At 46.1% G+C, this 18496-nt stretch overlaps 1 protein-coding gene across 2 annotated transcripts in view; it reads right to left on the bottom strand.

Moving 5' to 3' along the window:
• Nucleotides 1–18496, bottom strand: part of LOC147419065 (uncharacterized) — a 182548-nt gene that overhangs the window by 146779 nt on the left and 17273 nt on the right. The window lies entirely within an intron of this gene.

Here is an 18496-nt window from a genome sequence, read left to right as displayed (position 1 = left end):
GCCTCTTGGTCTTTCACTTTGTCCCAAGCTCGGCAAAGTTTTGTACTCTCGTCCAACGTGCTGGGATCGGTACCCACGCAATCTGGAACCAGTCCTGTTTTCATCTTGCCTTTTCTTCCACGTTTTTCAGTTGCTCTCGAACTCTCAGGCCTTTCATCGTCCTTGTCGTTTTGTTCTTTCTGTGCCTTTTTAGGGCACTTCGCGGAGATATGTCCAAGGTCGCCGCATCCAAAGCACTTCCCCTCCCTGATGAAGCGATCTCTCTCCCGAGAAGTAAGCTTGGGTCATGCATCTTTCTTTTCTGGGTTGCTCTTTCTCTTCCTACTTTCATTTGTCGAAGTTTGTTCGACTCTGTGTGTCATGATCTCATCGGTGGGGTAGGTCGAACTGCTAGAGGGGATGGCAAAACCCCGTTTCGCATGACTCATCAACTCCTGAATAGAAGCTGACTTCTATTCTAAGCAGTGATCTCGGATCTCTGTAGGTAGACCCAAGGTAAACCGCTCAATCTGTTCTTTGAACGAGATCTTCTTAAATGAAGAGGCGGGTAGAAAAGAGCTCAAGAATCTCTCGCAATAAGCGTCCACTGTATCTTTCTTGGTCATCCGAAGATGGTTCCAAGCAATTCGTATATCACATTCGTACTCCCGAGTCAACCATGAAGAAATAAAAAGCCTCTTGAATTTCAGCGATTTAACTCGCGCAGTCTTGCTTACTAGAAGCATGGACCACAAAGTTCGAGCATTCCCCTTAAAGTAAGGGGCATCTCTCCAAATCTTAGAGTGCTCTGAGTAACGTCCTCTCGCGAAAGCGATGTCAAACTGTTGTACAAAAGACAAAGCCTTCGAAGCATTTCTATATCCCGAAAACGTGTCAAATTTAATTGAGTGTCCACCTTTCTTTGTCACAAAGTGATGACGTCGCAGACAACAGAAACCCTAATTTGTGCCAGAAACCCTAAAATTCCTGCAAACCCTAATTTCTGCCAAAAACCCTAATTTCCGGAAATCGCGGAGGCTTTATAAAATTTATAAAAAATAAAATAAAATAAAAAAAGGAAAATGATGATCGACGCGAATTTTGAAAGAGAAAAGACTCTAAGAGAGAGAGAGAACTGATGCTTTTTATTTTAAAAGCTTTTGGGGCTCTGCTTTTGGGCATCCCTTGTAACCTTTAAATTAGTGGTGAGGGCCACACTTCTCAGAGCATCTGGACGCAGAGTCTGAGAGTGAAACCCTAACCGCTCTCTTGTACTTTGATGATTGATTAATACAAAAAGAAATACCGAAAGGGCCGCCAGTCTTTGGGGCCAATATCTCTAGGCACATAACTCCGCCGGGCCAGTGCAAATCTATTGTGATCTGTGAATTGTTTTGAAGTGGTTATTTGGTGCTGTCGCGGTTGATTCTTGACTTGGAGTGTCCAAGTCTGTTACAGTGGTATCAGAGCACGGCCGATTTCTCTTCTACGGGAAATCCGATCCCCGAATTTTTTTTCCGCGGCACCTATGGCTTCAGGGAATGATCAGTCGACTCCCTCTGCAACTGGAGATGCGGGCTGGGATCACAACGAACATTCAGACAGGGAGTATGGCCCGCCTCGGCCTACTCAGGTGGAGCAAAGAGAGATGGAACGTCGTCAATTGATTGGCGATGCAACAAAGATGATGCTCAATTTTGCCGAGGACCCGAAGATGGCAAAATATATGAACCAGACCTCTTTGGCAGAGGTACAGACGGAGTGGCAGAGAACCACAACACCACTCCCGAAACCTGCTCTCAAGAAACCTTCTGCCTCCAAGAAATATACGGAGAAGGAACTGGAGAACGTGGTTGATGCATGGATTGCTCAGCTTTTCGACATGCAAAAGAAAGGCAAAAAGCACGGCAAAAAGCAGAAGAAAGACACTGACTTCCCGGGATATTTGGGTCGTCGGTCGACATTTGACAAGGCAAAGAAACAGAAGAAGCGTGTTCGATTTGAAGGAGTACCCAGTTCTTCTTCTTCTTCTTCTTCTGACAGTTCTTCTAGCTCTTCAGATTCGAGCGAAGAAGACAGAAAAGGTAAAAAGAGAAGCAAGAAACAAAGCTTCGGAAAGGGCAAGAAGAAGGCTACATCTCGCCCAGAGACTGACAGTTCTACTGAGGACTAGTCTACAGACAGCTCAGATTCCGATGACGGAAAGTTTTATGCGAACAAGAAGAATTTTTACAAAGCCAACCAGTATGACTTTCTCGAAGATAAAAGCAAGAAAGTCCGAGAGTTTAAGGAAGGTGGCCACTCGATCAAGTTTGATACTTTCAGATGCTTCGAAGGCTTTGTCTTTTATACAGCAGTTTGACATCGCTTTCGTGGGAGGACGCTATTCAGAGCACTCCAAGATTCGGAGAGCTACCTCTTACCTTAAGGGGAATGCTCGTACTTGGTGGTCCACGCTTCATTTAAACAAGACTGCGCCAGTTAAATGGCTGAAATTTAAGAAGCTTTTTATTTCTTCTTGGTTGACGCAAGAATATGAACGAGATGTACGAGCTGCTTGGAACCATCTTCGGATGACCAAGAAAGATACAATCAATGCTTATTGTGCAAGATTCTGGAGCTCTTTTCTACCCGCCTCTTCATTCAAGAAGATCTCGTTCAGAGAACAGATTGAGCGGTTTACCTTGGGTCTACCTACAGAGATCCGAGATCACTGCTTGGAACGAAAGTCAGCTTCTATTCAAGAGTTGATGAGTCATGCGAAGCGGGGCTTTGCCATTCACTCTGGCAGTCTGACCTACCCCACAGATGAGGCCATGACACAACGAGCCGAACAGACTTCTGGGAATGAAGTAGAAAGAAAAAGAGCAACCCAGAGAAAAATGATGCACGACCCAAGCTTACTCCTGAGGAGAGAGCTCGCTTCATCAAAGAGGGGAAGTGCTTTGGATGCGGGGAACATGGACATATCTCCGCGAAGTGCTCTAAAAAGGCACAGAAAGAACAGAATGATAAGAACGACGACAGGCCTCAGAGTTCGAGAGCAGCTGAGGAATGTGGCAAAAAAGGAAGATAGAAAAGCAGAACTGGTACCACATGGCGTGGGACCTGCACTGAATCTAATGATGAAAGTACAAACTTTGTCGCTTTTGGGGCAAAGTGCAGGATCAGGAAGCTCTTTTGAAGGAGCCAAGGCCAACTTCTTTTCACTTGGAATTGGTGGCTCGATTTGGAATTACGCCCGAGAGACTGACGCCACAGGCAGAGGTAGTTCGACTCGCACCCGGATGGGATGTTGCCATTACACCGAGCATTGGCAAACTTTGTTTGCAAAGACAGGGTGTTTAGGGCACGCAAGTGACGTTCTACTCAGGATCCCTTAGTACCACAAGAACTACGCCGTGGTTGACTACCGGGCCGAGAAAGCGACTTTGATAAATGAAGGGCTTAGAGATTGTACTTGATGAACTTCAGTTTTCTTACTCATTCTTTTGGAAGAGAACTGAACGATGGATAAAGGTTGAACATGTTTTGACCTGATCAAAAGAACGCCAAGATTTTTCTCCACACTCATGCTGATTGCTTTTCAGAGGGCCTGAAGATCAAACCATTGATCTGATACCTGGAAGCACGCCACCGAATCGGCCACCTTATCGTGTGAGCCGAGCACAGAATGAAAAGATTATGAACCAATGAAAGACCTCTTGGAAAAGGGTCTTGTCCAGCCTAGTACTTCACCGTATTGCTCTCCAGTGTTGTTGGTTTTGAAGAAAGACGGATCTTGGAGAATGTGCATCGATTATAGCACTCTTAACGAAATCACCATCAAGAACAGATTTCCGATTCCTACGATCGATGATATATTCGACAGGTTACAGGGATCCTCATGCTTTAGCAGGATTGACTTGAAGAGTGGATATCATCAGATCAGGATAGCGCCAGGAGATGTCTACAAGACAACTATTCGGACGACTTTTGGGTTATTTGAGTTTTTGGTGATGCCTTTTGGCTTAACCAATGGCTCCTGCGACATTTAACCGGATGATGGACAGGATTTTTCGAGAGTACAGGCTATTTGTTGGCACGACGTCATTGTTTTCTCCAAGAATGAGGCAGAACACAAAGATCATATGCTTCAAGTCTTTTGGGCATTACGAGATCACACGTTAGTAATTAATGCAAAGAAAAGTGAATTTTTCCTACCAGAGATACGCTTTTTGGGACACATTGTGTCAGCAGCAAGAGTACAAATGGACCCGGCCAAGATAGAGACTATCCGTGATTGGCCCGATTTGAGGAATGTCCATGAAGTTAGAAGCTTCTTGGGACTGTGTTCGTACTACAGGCGGTTCATACGAAAGTTTGCAGAGGTTGCTTCCCCTTTGCATACCTTGACTCAGAAAGGAGTACCTTTCTCATGGGGACCCACAAAGGTGACTGCCTTTCGGACATTGAAAGAGAAATTGACTACGGGACCTATTTTGACTTTGCCGGACTTGTAGAAGTCATTTGAAGTATATTGTGATGCTTGTGGTCGTAGTCTGGGTGCGGTCTTGATGCAAGAAGTCCATGTCATAGCTTACGAGAGCCGTTTGTTCTCTAGGCCGGAGATGACAGCACAGATCTATGAGAAAGAGCTTTTGGCGGTTATCCACGCTCTTACTCAGTGGCGGCATTACCTACTCGGAGCGGATTTTACTGTCTTTACAGCCATCAGAGTTTGCGCTACTTCTTGTCACAGAAGCAACTTTCGGAAAAGCAGATGCGGTGGGCGAACATCTTGTCACAGTTCCACTTCCAGATTGTCCATGTGAGGGACAGAAGAATGTGGTGGCAGATACTTTGTCTCGGAAACCGTTGGTTCTGCCTATTTTCCGCAGTACATCATAGGAGCTTCAAGGATATGGTTGTTGCTAATTGGACTATTTCTTATTTTTAATGATTAATTTCTTTTTATGAAATTAGGATATTTTAATGTGTACACTAAGAACTGTTAAAAGATTGTAGCTACAGGAAATGCCATCAGGAACGGACAACTCTGATGTGTCATTTGTTGGGTGACGGTAAACATCGCGAAGGAGTTTCCGTAAGTTCGGTGGAAAGGGCCGGGTTACGAGTGCCCCTGATGCGTCACATGATGGATGACGGGTGCATCAGTAAGGGGGCATCCCGTAGGCTAAGCAGGAAATCCGAACTGAGTAAGAAAGTACGCGTAAGAACGCAAGCACAAGAATAAAGATGGGTTCAATGAAGCTTTTTACGAAAAGCAGGAACAGTCGCGGGAGGACAGATGTTTTCCCGCGAGGAGTCTGTGTCTGCATTGCATCTGTGTCGTGTCCTGCACCCGAGGACGCCTCGAATGTGTCCGTGTAGCATTGTTTTCACTAACTGAGTGAGTTTTTAAAGTTTGAACAGGTTCACACTTTTAAGTGACCAGCCCTTTTATTAATAAAATAAAGCAAGCAAGGCCCTTATAAAGAAAACTAGCGCTAAAACCAAGGCAGGGGGCTGATTTGCGATCTCTCTCTCCTCTTTCTAGAAAACACGATTTTCTCTCTCCTCTCTCTAGGAGCGCCAAGCTCTGCTTTTGGACACTATTCCTGCCGGGTGTCAGACCCTATAAAAGGGTAGCCAGTGTTTCAATTTGGGAGAGCCGGAAGCAGCAGAAAAGCACCAGCGCTAGGGTTTTGGAGCAGAGTCTGGCGACGGAAACTGCAAGTATTCGCGTGACGACTGAGTACGGAGGTCGATTCTCTGAGCAAGGAGCGATAGGTATAAGGTGTTGATACGCATTGAGAATTGTTGCTCTGTGTGGTTTGTTTTACAGGAATCTCCCGTCTTACGGGAAGCCCCTTCACGGGAAGTACGGCTTCACGCCTAAGTCCCTTACAGGAAAGTACGGCTTCACACCTAAGTCCCTTACGGGAAAGCACGGCTTCGCGCGTAAGTCCCTTACGGGAAGGAACGGCCTTGTGCCCAAGCCCTTTACGGGAAAGCACGACCTTCGGGTCTAAGATTACAGAATGGAGGGGTTTCCTCGGGTTCTCGTGCTTGTATCAGAATTCTCCCTGAATAAAAGAATACTCTTAACGGGGGGGACCAGCCCATCTTCTGGTTCCCAATACTGTGTCGATCTTCTCCCTTCTCTCATGTTTTCAAAGAATTATAATTTTCAGATTTTCTAAGTGCTCGTGTACGCTCCCGTTTTGTGACAGTGGTATCAGAGCTCGGACTCATCTCTTTCTGTGCAAAGAAGGACGATTCCGGGAAGAACGGGAAGAACCGTGTCGAGCCAAGGGAGAAGCGTTGAAGAGGAATTTCAACAAGTGCAAGCTCAGCTTGCGGAGTTGCAACAAATTTTACTCTTGCCGGACGTCCAAAAGCTTTTGGGCGGAATGCAGAAAACGAATGGAACTGATGTAGCCAAGCATCCAGACAACACTGTTGGCGTGAGACCACAAGAGGCAAGAGAAGAAGAACGTGCCGAGGTGCACAAAGGATCTTCGGATCGGAATGAACGGCCTACTACAAGGAAAGGCCAGGAAAAAGCACTCTCTCTGCTAGACGAGAGCAAGGACATCTCTATCTCATCTCCATCTTACTCTCCTGATTATACCTCTACTTCTCGATCATCTCGTCAGAAGAAGGAAGCCGCTACTACTGCCACTACCCTACATCAACCTAAAGATAAGCCTCGATTCAAGAAGCATGGTCGCAAGTCTCAACATCGCATGAGAGTCTTCAAATCGGGCGACAAGGACATCAAGTTCGACGGAGAGACATCTCCAAAGCACTGTCCTTCATCAGACAGTTTGAAGTTGCCTTTACCAATGGGCACTTCACAGAAAAATCCAAATTACGCCATGTGGGGATGCACCTCAAGGAAACGGCAAGTAATTGGTGGTTAGCCAAGATTCTGGAAGGTTCTCAGGCCAAAACTTGGGAGAGCTTCAAATCTGAATTTTATGAACAATTTCTTCCACCTGACTTTGAACAGGAAATACGGAAGGAATGGGACTGGCTTGCCCAGAAGGAACATGAAAGAGTAACGACTTATGTGGACAAGTATTGGTCGGTTCTTCTGAAGGTCACTCACTTCATGAAGATTGCCGACGAGGAAAAGAAAAGAAAGTTCGAAGCGGGTCTCCAACCGCAGCTTCGAAAGAGTATGAAGGTGTATCCACATGATACTCTTCAAAGGATGATGGAGTCAGCAATCATTGCTGAGGATTTGCACTCAACTGGGACGCCCAAAAAGATGGAGCATAGCACTTACCGTGCAAGACAAAGAGGGGTCTACGATGACCATGGGGGCCAAGGAAGAAAACGTCGTCCATCTAGAGACGATGATCATTCTAAGAAACCAGAGGGCACTGGCAAGCGAACTAAGTATCTTTCTCCTACTCAACTTCAAACTTTCAGAGAGGAAGGAAGATGCTTCTACTGTGGCGAAAAAGGACATATGAAACCGGATTGCCCACTAAAGCAGCAACGGCAAGAACAAGCCTCTACGAGGCAAGAAAAAGCAAGGAAGGAACCCGCACCACCAAGCTGGAACTCAATGTTCAAGAAAACACAAAAACGGAGAAAGGAAAGCGTCAACTTCTGAAGGGCTGGGGGTCTTTGAACAACCAGCGAGTACTGATTCTTTATGATCCAGGATCCACGGATAACTTCATCTCCCTGGATACTGCGGAACGTTTGTGCCTCACACCGGCTCAGCTTGGCACACCGGTTACATCCGGATCGGCATTCAAGGGGTTGACAACCAATGCAACTCCCATGCAAGGACAGCTCAATCTTCGGATTGGCGAGTACAAGGACCGCGAATCATTTTTGATGGCACCCATCGAGGGATGTGATATCATCTTGGGTATGCCATGGCACTTTCACATGACACCTATTCCCGATTATGTGGAAAAGACCCTCACTTTTGATCATGGGGTTAAGAAAATAAAGATTCAAGCTGATGCAGGAGATTGGCAGTTCCCAATTGTAAGCCATATCTCCATTAAGAAAGAAATGAAGAAGTGTGTTTCTGCTTACTTGATTTTTGCAAAGGATAAAACTAGTAGGGACTCTCTCTCTAGTCTGGAAATTAAGCGTCTTCAATTTATTGAAAAGTACAAGGATTGTTTCACGGAAACACTTCCTGATGAACTCCCTCCGGTACGCCCGGAAGATCACCGCATAGATCTCATACCGGGTCGCTCGCCTCCTAATCAACCCCCTTATCGGGTGAGTCTTGCTCAGCAAGAGGAAATTTTGAAGCAAGTCAACGAGCTTCTAGAGAAAGGGTTAGTACAGCCCAGTGCTTCACCCTACTGCTCTCCAGTTCTATTGGTACAGAAGAAAGATGGCACGTTTCGAATGTGCATAGACTATCGGTCTTTAAACAAGATCACAATCAAGAATCGCTTTCCGATCCCTCGGATTGATGATATACTTGATAAGTTGCAGGGTGCAAGTGTCTTTAGTCGCATAGACTTAAAGAGTGGGTATCATCAGATACAGATCGCCCCTGAGGATGTCCATAAGACTACTTTCCGCACGATCTTTGGACTATATGAATTTTTGGTAATGCCTTTCGGCTTGACCAATACTCCTGCGACGTTCAATCGCATGATGGACCACATTTTCAGCCCGTATCGAGCTTTTACGGGAGTATTCTTTGACGACATACTCATCTTCTCTAAGTCAGTAGAGGAACATCGGAAGCACTTGGACTCAGTGTTTCAAGAATTGCGAAAGCATGAGTTGCATGTGACTGCAAAGAAGAGCGAGTTCTTTCTCTCAGAGATACACTATCTCGGCCATATAGTCTCTCACAATCAAGTGAGTATGGATCCTGCCAAGATCCGAGTGGTCGAAGATTGGCCTATTCCCACTACGGTACATGATGTACGTAGCTTTCTGGGATTATGTTCATATTATCGAAGGTTTGTTCGAGGATTTGCTCATGTAGCAGGACCACTTCATGATTTGACAAAGAAGAAGATTCCTTTCAGATGGGGATCGAGACAACAAGGAGCTTTTGATCGGCTCAAGTACTTGCTAAGCCATGGACCTATTTTGATAGTGCCTGACTTAAGGAAACCATTTGAGGTTCACTGCGATGCTTCAGGTGATTGCATCAGAGCAGTGTTAAACCAAGAAGTCCATGCAGTGGCATATGAAAGCAGACGGCTTAAGGATGCAGAGTTGCATGCATCAATCTACGAAAAGCAGACGAGATGGGCAAACTTTTTGTCTATGTTTCACTTCCAGATCCTTCACACGGCTAGGAGTAAGAATGTAGTCACAGACGCATTGTCTAGGCAGCCAAGGGTGAACGCTATCACTTCGGTGTATCACCAAGAATTAGAAGCACTACTGGATTTGTATCCGAATGATCCAGACTTCTCCACCATTTGGGGAAAGATACATCGTGGAGAGAATGAGTTTCCCTATTCCATTCGGGACGGTTATCTCTACCACCATCAGGCCATTTGTGTGGCGGAACCATTAAGAAAGAAGATCATGGATGAAGCACATGCTTCACCTTATGCGGGTCATCGGGGTATTCTCCCTACGACCTTAGCAATGGAAAGATATTTCTTTTGGCCTAGCCTTAAAGCAGACATTGATAAGTATGTCAGGGAATGCTTGGTTTGCCAAAAAGTGAAGTATGATCGGCATAAGACGCCTGGGTTGCTACAACCTTTGACTGTGCCTAATGAACCTTGGGAAAGTATTGCCATGGACTTCATCATGGACCTCCCTAGAACTCAGACTGGAAATGACGCGATCTGGACCATTGTGGACAGGTTTAGCAAGCAAGCACACTTTATACCAGTCAAGAAAACGATCAAAGCAGATCATATGGCTAGGGTCTTTCTAGCACAGATCTTTAAGCATCATGGAATGCCTAAGTCTATTGTGAGCGATCGAGATCCTCGCATGACAGGAAATTTTTGGCGTGCCTTGATGGATAATCTTGGTACGAAGCTGAATTTTTCATCTGCCTACCATCCTCAAACGGACGGGCAGAGTGAGATAGCCAATTCCACAGTATTGGATATGTTAAAAGCTTATGTGTCAGACCGGCAATCTGACTGGGAGAAGTATTTGCCCCTTGTCGAGTATGCGTATAACAATACCATACACTCATCGACGGGGAAAGCACCTTTTGAGATTCTCTATGGTAAGCTTTTGCTTCCACCCATCCTTTTAACTAAGGATAAGATCTTTGCAACAGATGAATTTGTCCAGGATTTGGACACAACCTACGGGCAAGTTAGGAGAGCTATCCTACGCTCTCAGGAAAAGCATAAGAAAGCTGCAGACAAGCACAGAAGGAATCTAGACTTAACAGTCGGACAGTTAGTCTTACTCAAGTTTGAGAAGGCAAGACTTAAGAAACAAGCGTCCCATAAGGGGAAAGTGGTAAAACTTTCTACCCTTTATTATGGGCCGTTTAAGATCACTGAGCGAGTGAATGATGTCGCTTTCCGATTAGAGCTACCGCCTAATTGGAAGATCCATAATGCTTTCCATGTCAGTTTACTCCGGCCGTATGTGGGACCGCCTCCGAGCCAGCCTAGTGCTGAGGAACCTCCTGAGGTTGAGGAAACAGAAGAAATACTCCAACCGGAGCAGATAGTAAGTCATCAGGAGCGGTCTCTCAAAAATTAGCAGCTTATCCCGAGATATTGGAGGTATATGTCCAAGCACTACAGTTGAGGTCAACTGTTTAGAAGCCAGAGGGATGTTGCTAATTGGACTATTTCTTATTTTTAACGATTAATTTCTTTTTATGAAATTAGGATATTTTAATGTGTACACTAAGAACTGTTAAAAGATTGTAGCTACAGGAAATGCCATCAGGAACAGACAACTCTGATGTGTCATTTGATGGGTGATGGTAAACATCGCAAAGGAGTTTCCGTAAGTTCGGTGGAAAGGGACGGGTTACGAGTGCCCCTGATGCGTCACATGATGGGTGACGGGTGCATCAGTAAGGGGGCATCCCGTAGGCTAAGCAGGAAATCCGAACTGAGTAAGAAAGTACGCGTAAGAACGCAAGCACAAGAATAAAGATGGGTTCAATGAAGCTTTTTACGAAAAGCAGGAACAGTCGCGGGAGGACAGATGTTTTCCCGCGAGGAGTCTGTGTCTGCATTGCATCTGTGTCGTGTCCTGCACCCGGGGATGCCTCGAATGTGTCCGTGTAGCATTGTTTTCACCATAGTTACCGGGAAACGCCCCCTAGCCCCCGTTCCGGCGTTCCGGGGGGCAGTTCCCTTCCCGAACGTTCCGGAACGTCCCGGAATGTCAAACCGGAACGGCCGTTCCGGAACGTTCCGAAACGCCCCCGGACCGTTCCGGAATGCCCCTGGAACGGCCAACGGCTACAAACAAATTTGGCAAAAATTGAAAAAATTGAAGTAAATGTTTGGGCTTCTTTTGAAAGTGTGCAAGGCCTCAAGGACTCATAAAATGCACCCCCCTCCCCCTTTCTCTTCACAAGCTAATCCTCAAGGCTCAAGCTCTCTCCCTCTCACTCTCAAGATCTCTCCCTCTCAAGACTCACTCTCTCAAGGCTCAAGGCTTCAAGCCTTCAAGCTCTCTTCCTCTCCCTCCCACTCTCTCAAATCTCTCCCTCTCCATCTCTCTCTCTCTCTCTCTCTCTCTCTCTCTCTCATCATCTAGTCATAGCAAGGTTGAATGGTCTTCAAAACGAGTTTTTTGTGAGTATTAGAGTCAAAGCACTCTAATACTCCTTGTATTTAAACACAAGGAGCTAAAAATTGCACTATTTGGGTGTTTTTTATACCTCCCGTTCCGCGACGTTCCCGTTCCGGACCCCTAGCCGTTCCCCCGTTCCGCGGGGATCCCGTTGCCGTTCCCGTTCCGCGTTCCGGGTAACAACTGAGTGAGTTTTTAAAGTTTGAACAGGTTCACACTTTTAAGTGACCAACCCTTTTATTAATAAAATAAAGCAAGCAAGGCCCTTATAAAGAAAACCAGCGCTAAAACCAAGGCAGGGGGCTGATTTGCGATCTCTCTCTCTCCTCTCTCTAGAAAACGCAATTTTCTCTCTCCTCTCTCTAGGAGCGCCAAGCTCTGCTTTTGGACCCCTATTCCTGCCGGGTGTCAGACCCTATAAAAGGGTAGCCAGCGTTTCAGTTTGGGAGAGCCGGAAGCAGCAGAAAAGCACCAGCGCTAGGTTTTTGGAGCAGAGTCTGGCGACGGAAACTGCAAGTATTCACGTGACGACTGAGTACGGAGGTCGATTCTCCGAGCAAGGAGCGACAGGTATAAGGTGTTGATACGCATTGAGAATTGTTGCTCTGTGTGGTTTGTTTTGCAAGAATCTCCCGTCTTACGGGAAGGCCCTTCACAGGAAGTACGGCTTCACGCCTAAGTCCCTTACGGGAAAGCACGGCTTCGCGCCTAAGTCCCTTACGGGAAGGAACGGCCTTGTGCCCAAGCCCTTTACGGGAAAGCACGACCTTCAGGTCTAAGATTAGAGAATGGAGGGGTTTCCTTGGGTTCTCGTGCTTGTATAAGAAATCTCCCTGAATAAAAGAATACTCTTAACGGGGGGGGGGGGGGGGGGGGGGACCAGCCCATCTTCTGGTCCCCAATACTGCGTCGATCTTCTCCCTTCTCTCATGTTTTCAAAGAATTATAATTTTCAGATTTTCTAAGTGCTCGTGTACGCTCCCGTTTTGTGACAATGGTCGATCAGTATGCCACAGATACAGATTTTGCAGATATTTTCACACGGATACGGGATGGGGAGAATAGCTGGATACTCCCTTCGGGAAGGCTACTTGATGAAAAAGACTATGTTGTGCATTACACAGCCGTTGAGGGAAAAGGTTATGACTGAATGCCACTATCCACCTTTTACGGGTCACCGCAGCATCGCTACCACCATGAAGGGGGTAGAGAAATACTTCTTTGGGCCGAGACTCAAAAAGGATGTGGAAGAGTTTGTGCGCAGTTGCTTGGTATGCCAGAAGGTCAAGTTTGACAGGCATAAGGCATAGGGATTGTTACAGCCTTTACCCATACCCACCCACCCATAGGAAAATATTGAAATGGATTTCATTTTTTTGATCTCCCTAGAACACAGAATGATCACGATGATTTTCCGATTACACGGCACGTCTGAGGCGATTCTCTCCGATAGAGACCCCAGATTTATGAGTTTGTTTTGGAAGGCAATTTGGGAGAACATTGGCACGCAGTTGTAGTTCTCGTCATCGTTCCACTTGCAGACTGACGGGCAATTTGAGATTGCCAATTCAGTGATATTAGATTTATTGAAGTCTTGTATCTCGGATCAGAAGACTCAATGGGAAAAGAACTTACCTTTGGTGGAATTTGCCTACAATAACACGAACACTCTTCGACGGGGAAGACGCCATGTGAGATTGTTGAAAGTGCTACGAAGGTTCCATCCTTCCTGAGCACGAAAGATTAGAAATTTGAAGCGGATGAATATTCACGAGATTTGGATACGGCTTTTGCCAAGGTTCGCGAGACTTTGCAGGAGTCTCAAGAACGACAGAAAAAGGCAACGGATCGCCATCGTCGCGACTTGAAATTGAAGGAGGATGATTGGGTGCTCTTACGTTTTGAGAAGGCACGCCTACGAAAGAGAAAGGGAAAGGAGAGGCTTTTTCCAAATCTTAGTATGCGATACTACGGACCTTTCCAGATCACTGAAAAGATAAATGATGTCTCCTTCCGATTGAAACTGCCACATACTTGGAGGATTCATAATGCATTGCATGTGAGTCTCTTGAACCCTGTTAAGGGTGATGTGCCTGATGATGGGGAGCCTGATGAGCAACACGAAGTGGAAGAAGACGAGGAGATCCTTGTTCCTGAACAGATTTTGGTACATAACGATAGGAAGAAAGGTAAAGTCCGAAGGCGGTTCTTGGTTTAGTTCAAGAATTTTCCTACATTTGATGCGAAGTGGATGGAGGAGGAGGACCTAGCAGATACTCCTCGGATTGTGAAACTTTACCTCGATGTTTTGGTTTAGCATAGTCTACTCCAAACGGAACCCAGAAACTCAGCTTGGCCGAAGATCTGGTGCAGTGGGATGCACAAGAGGGGAGTTACTCCGCTCCTTTGTCAACAGATGCCTCGATTTCGATACTAAAGTCACTGATGTCTCTTTGAGCTTCAGGGATACTGAGAGCTGACAGTATTCTGCTGGATGACTTTATGAAATGGAATTCCTGATTATATACTGATTTGTTCTTGACTTCTTGTGAGTGCAGGAACTGATAGACGAAATGACTGCAGCATTTTGGTCTACTTGATCTCGAATAGACATGGTTGCAATAGGGGTTAGTCAATCGAACATCGATGAGGTCCCGATTGGACCTAGATGTGATTGCTAGCTACATTGCCGATAAATCATGGTCTAAGATCCGAATGAATGTTGAATGTCATGTGATGTCCTGTGATGTCTGGTGATGTCCTGTGATGTCGTGTGATGTGACTGTCAATTTTGTACATGTGCTAGATGTGTGTTCCTAGTACGTAGGTACTAACAATCAGTGTATGCTAAGACGGTTTATGGCTTTTGTCGGTTTTGCAAGCGTAATCGCGGTCGATTACAATGCTTTCAAGAGGGGGGTATGTCACAAAGTGATGACGTGGCGGACAGTAGAAACCCTAATTTCTGCCAGAAACCCTAATTTTCGGAAATCGCGGAGGCTTTTTTTTTTAAAAAACAAAAAGAAAAATTTTTTGGGAAAATGAATAGCGACGCGAATTTTGCTTTTTTTTAATAAAAAGAGAGAAAAGACTCTCTAAGAGAGAGAGAACTGATGCTTTTTATTTTAAAAGCTTTTGGGGCTCTGCTTTTGGGCATCCCTTGTAACCTTTAAATTAGTGGTGAGGGTCTCACTTCTCAGAGCATCTGGACGCAGAGTCTAAGAGTGAAACCCTAACCGCTCTCTTGTACTTTGATGATTGATTAATAAAAAAAGAAATACCGAAAGGGGCGCCAGTCTTTGGGGCCAATATCTCTAGGCACGAAACTCCGCCGGGCCAGTGCAAATCTATTGTGATCTGTGAATTGTTTTGAAGTGGTTATTTGGTGCTGTCGCGGTTGATTCTTGACTTGGAGTGTCCAAGTCTGTTACATCCTGAAATTCTCGAACTTTCTTGATTTTATCTTCCAGAAAGTCATACTGGTTGGCTTTGTAAAAATTCTTCTTCTTTGCATAAAAGTTGTTGTCATCAGAGTCTGAACTCTCTATAGACGAGTCCTCCGTAGAACTGTCACTTACTGGGCGATATTTAGACTTCTTTTCCTTTTTCTTGCCCTCTCCAAAGCGTTGTTTCTTGCTTCGCTTTTTGCCTTCTCGGTCTTCCTCGCTCAAGTCAGATGAGCTAGAAGAACTGTCAGAAGAAGAAGAAGAAGAAGAACTGGGTATTTCTTCAAATCAAACACGCTTCTTCTGTTTCTTTGCCTTTCCAAATGTCAACTGACGACCCAAATAACCCGGGAAGTCAGTGCCTTTCTTCTGCTTTTTGCCGTGTTATTTAGCTTTGTTTTGCGCGTCAAAAAGCTGAGCAATTCGTGCATCAACCACCTCTTCTAATTCCTTCTCTGTATATTTCCTGTGAGCAGAAGGTTTCTTGAGAGCGGGTTTTGGGGGTGGTGTTGTGGTTTTCTGCCACTGTGCATGCACCTCATGGAAAGAAGTCTCGCTCTTATATTTTGCAAATTTTGGGTCCTTCGCAAAATTGAGCATCATCTTTGTTGCATCGCCGATCGATTGACGACGCTCATCTCTCGACGCTGCGCCTGAGTAGGCCGAGGCGGGCTATACTCCTTGCCTGAATCTTCGTTGTGACCCCTTCCCGCATCTTCGGATGCTTTGGAAGTCGACTAATCCTTGCCTGAAGCCATAGGTGCCGCGGAAAAAAAAAATTGGGATCGGATTTCCCGTAGAAGAGAAATCGGTCGTGCTCTGCTACCACTGTAACAGACTTGGACACTCCAAGTCGAGAATCTACTGCGACAGCACCAAATACCCACTTCAAAACAATTCACAGTTCACAATTTATTTGACACTGGCCCGGCGGAGTTCCGTGCCTAGAGATTTGGCCCCAAAAACTGACACCCCTTTCGGTATTTCTTTTTGTATTAATCTGAGTTCAAAGTACAAGAGTGTGGGTAGGCGCTCACACTCAGACTCTACGTCCAGAAGCTCTGAGTTGTGAGAGGCAAGCCCGTTTATTTAAAGGTTACATGGGATGCCAAAAGCAGAGCCCCCAAAAGCTGAAAATCAAATGCTTTCTAAAAATAAAGCAGAAGATTTTCTCTCTCTCTCTCTCTCTCTCTCTCTCTCTCTCTCTCTCTCTCTCTCTCTCTCTCTCTCTCTCTCTCTCTCTCGCTTAATCAAATAAAGCAAAGAGGCTTTCTCTCTTGTCAACTTGCGTAGCTAAAAGCAAGTCCCAAAACTGTTCAAAAGCTGAAACTACCGCAGCTGTTGATTTCCGCAATATGCGCCGCAAAACATGGCTGCTACGTCAGCACTGTTTCGGGATCTCTACAGCCTGCCACGTGTCATCTCTGCAGCCAGCAAATTAGGGTTTCGGGTTTCCTGCAGTTAGGGTTAGGGTTTTCGGCAGAGGGTGTGTGTGTATAGCGAGCAGCCACGTCATCACTTTGTGACACCTATACATAAATCAGAATCATCTTTGGAAATTCTTATTTCAAAGTTCTTCATTCACACACTTAGTTCATATTGAACACAGTATTTCAATCATCTAGTTATCTCATTCGTCCAAAAGTCTTGATACACCTAGATCCCTATGTAGCCATCTCATCCCGCAGGAACTCTTGATGCGCTCACCACAGTATCCAGTCATCTCATTCATATGAAATCTTGATGCACTAGAATCATTCATCATGCGTCCAGCCCCCTGAGCCGGTGTGGTGGGGTATGAGATGGGCTAGGAGTCGAGGCTGGAGGGCTAGTGGGGGCGATGGGAGGGCCGGGAGAGCAGAGTGGGGGGACGTGGAGACGGAGTTGTGGAGTCGCACGTAGGGAAGGGGAAGGGGGGGGGGGGGGGGGGGGATGACGAAGCTATGATGGAAGGAGTCTCCTCATGCACATCTTGTTGTAGAGGGTCAAATCAGCTCCCTATAGGAACCCAATGTTGTTGGCCTGTCGTAGGTCAGCCACCAGGGGGGCTTGTATGGTGAGCATGCCCTTGACGGCAACGGCCATGCACCTGCTGCCAACCATTAGCCGTTTGGGCACCCATCTCTAAAGAGGTGCCAGCCTGTGCACCCTGAGTAATGCCTGGCCACCCTTGGTAGTCTGGGTTTGTGACGTGGGTCTGGTTCTTCTGTGAGGACAAGCTTTCACAAGATGGCCTATTTGTCTGCATATGAAGCATTGGTTCGGTAGTCCCGAATACTCAACGCTCTTGTGGAGCTATCCACCACTCACCCTACACAACAGGACTACCTTCGAGAGAGAGTGCGTATCCCGAACCAAAACGTATACCGTCGGTATAGCTACTGCCTTGGCAGCAACTGAAGCTACCGTATGCAATGTCTCCAAGACGGTCCCAATCTCAGAACCAATCTTGGATAATAGCCAAAGGTACTCTCGCACCTCCGAGAGAAGGCAAGCCTAGAGGAGATTACATATCTTGCCTCTGCTGGGAGACAGAGGTGACCTGAAGGCGTTCCACCTCTACTGCAAGGCTCAATTGCTCCGTCGGTGAGAGAGGAAGTCGGATAATTGGCCTTTGTAGGGTCGGGGAGGGGCTTCATTTGAGTCTCTCTTGGGCGGGGTAGGAACCTCCATCTGTGTCTTAAGTCGAAGGCGAAGGTGTTAATGATAAGGGTACCTCGGAAGCGTCTATTGCATATGAATAATGCTTATCTTTCTCATGACCGCTTTCGAGATATGGTTAATGAGGTCATTCCTCCACTCTGTGATCAGATGCATTATGACCCGGATACTGCATGGTATTGTTTTGTCATACGTATCCAATGCGTTATCCGGGATTATGGTAAGCAGTACATGCGCCAGCTGCACGGGGATAATCATGAGCCAAAGTTGGTTTGTCAAAGTCTTCAAGAGTTGGCTGATTCGAGACCCTTATCGGCTTCACAAGAGGCCTCTCTTTGTCAGGCTCGTCTGTGCCTACGTCAGAATGATCAGCGCAAAATTGATAAATAGCAAACTCGCGCTCGCAAACGGGCTCTCATCATGGATAAAGGGTGTGCCTCTAAAAAATTCTTCAAACACCTGCATCATACTAGACAAACCCAAAGTATTAAGCCGGTTATGCTCCCCTCAGGCTCTTGGACTTCTACGAAACAGGAGCTTGCTGATGCTATGGTTTCTCATTACAGTTCTGTGTTTGCTGCTCCTCCCTCTGCCTCTACTGAGGCTAGCCAAGCGCGGCAATTATTGTTATCGCGAGTGCAGCCAATCCTTTCACCAGAGGCTGCTAATTGTCTTGAGGCAAC

The sequence above is a fragment of the Adiantum capillus-veneris genome, chromosome 29 (assembly GCF_014529385.1).
Source record: "Adiantum capillus-veneris isolate H3 chromosome 29, ASM1452938v2, whole genome shotgun sequence".
Lineage (NCBI taxonomy): Eukaryota > Viridiplantae > Streptophyta > Polypodiopsida > Polypodiales > Pteridaceae > Adiantum > Adiantum capillus-veneris.
The sequence above is the reverse complement of the archived record's forward strand: the minus strand, read 5'-3'. Positions and strand labels throughout refer to the sequence as shown.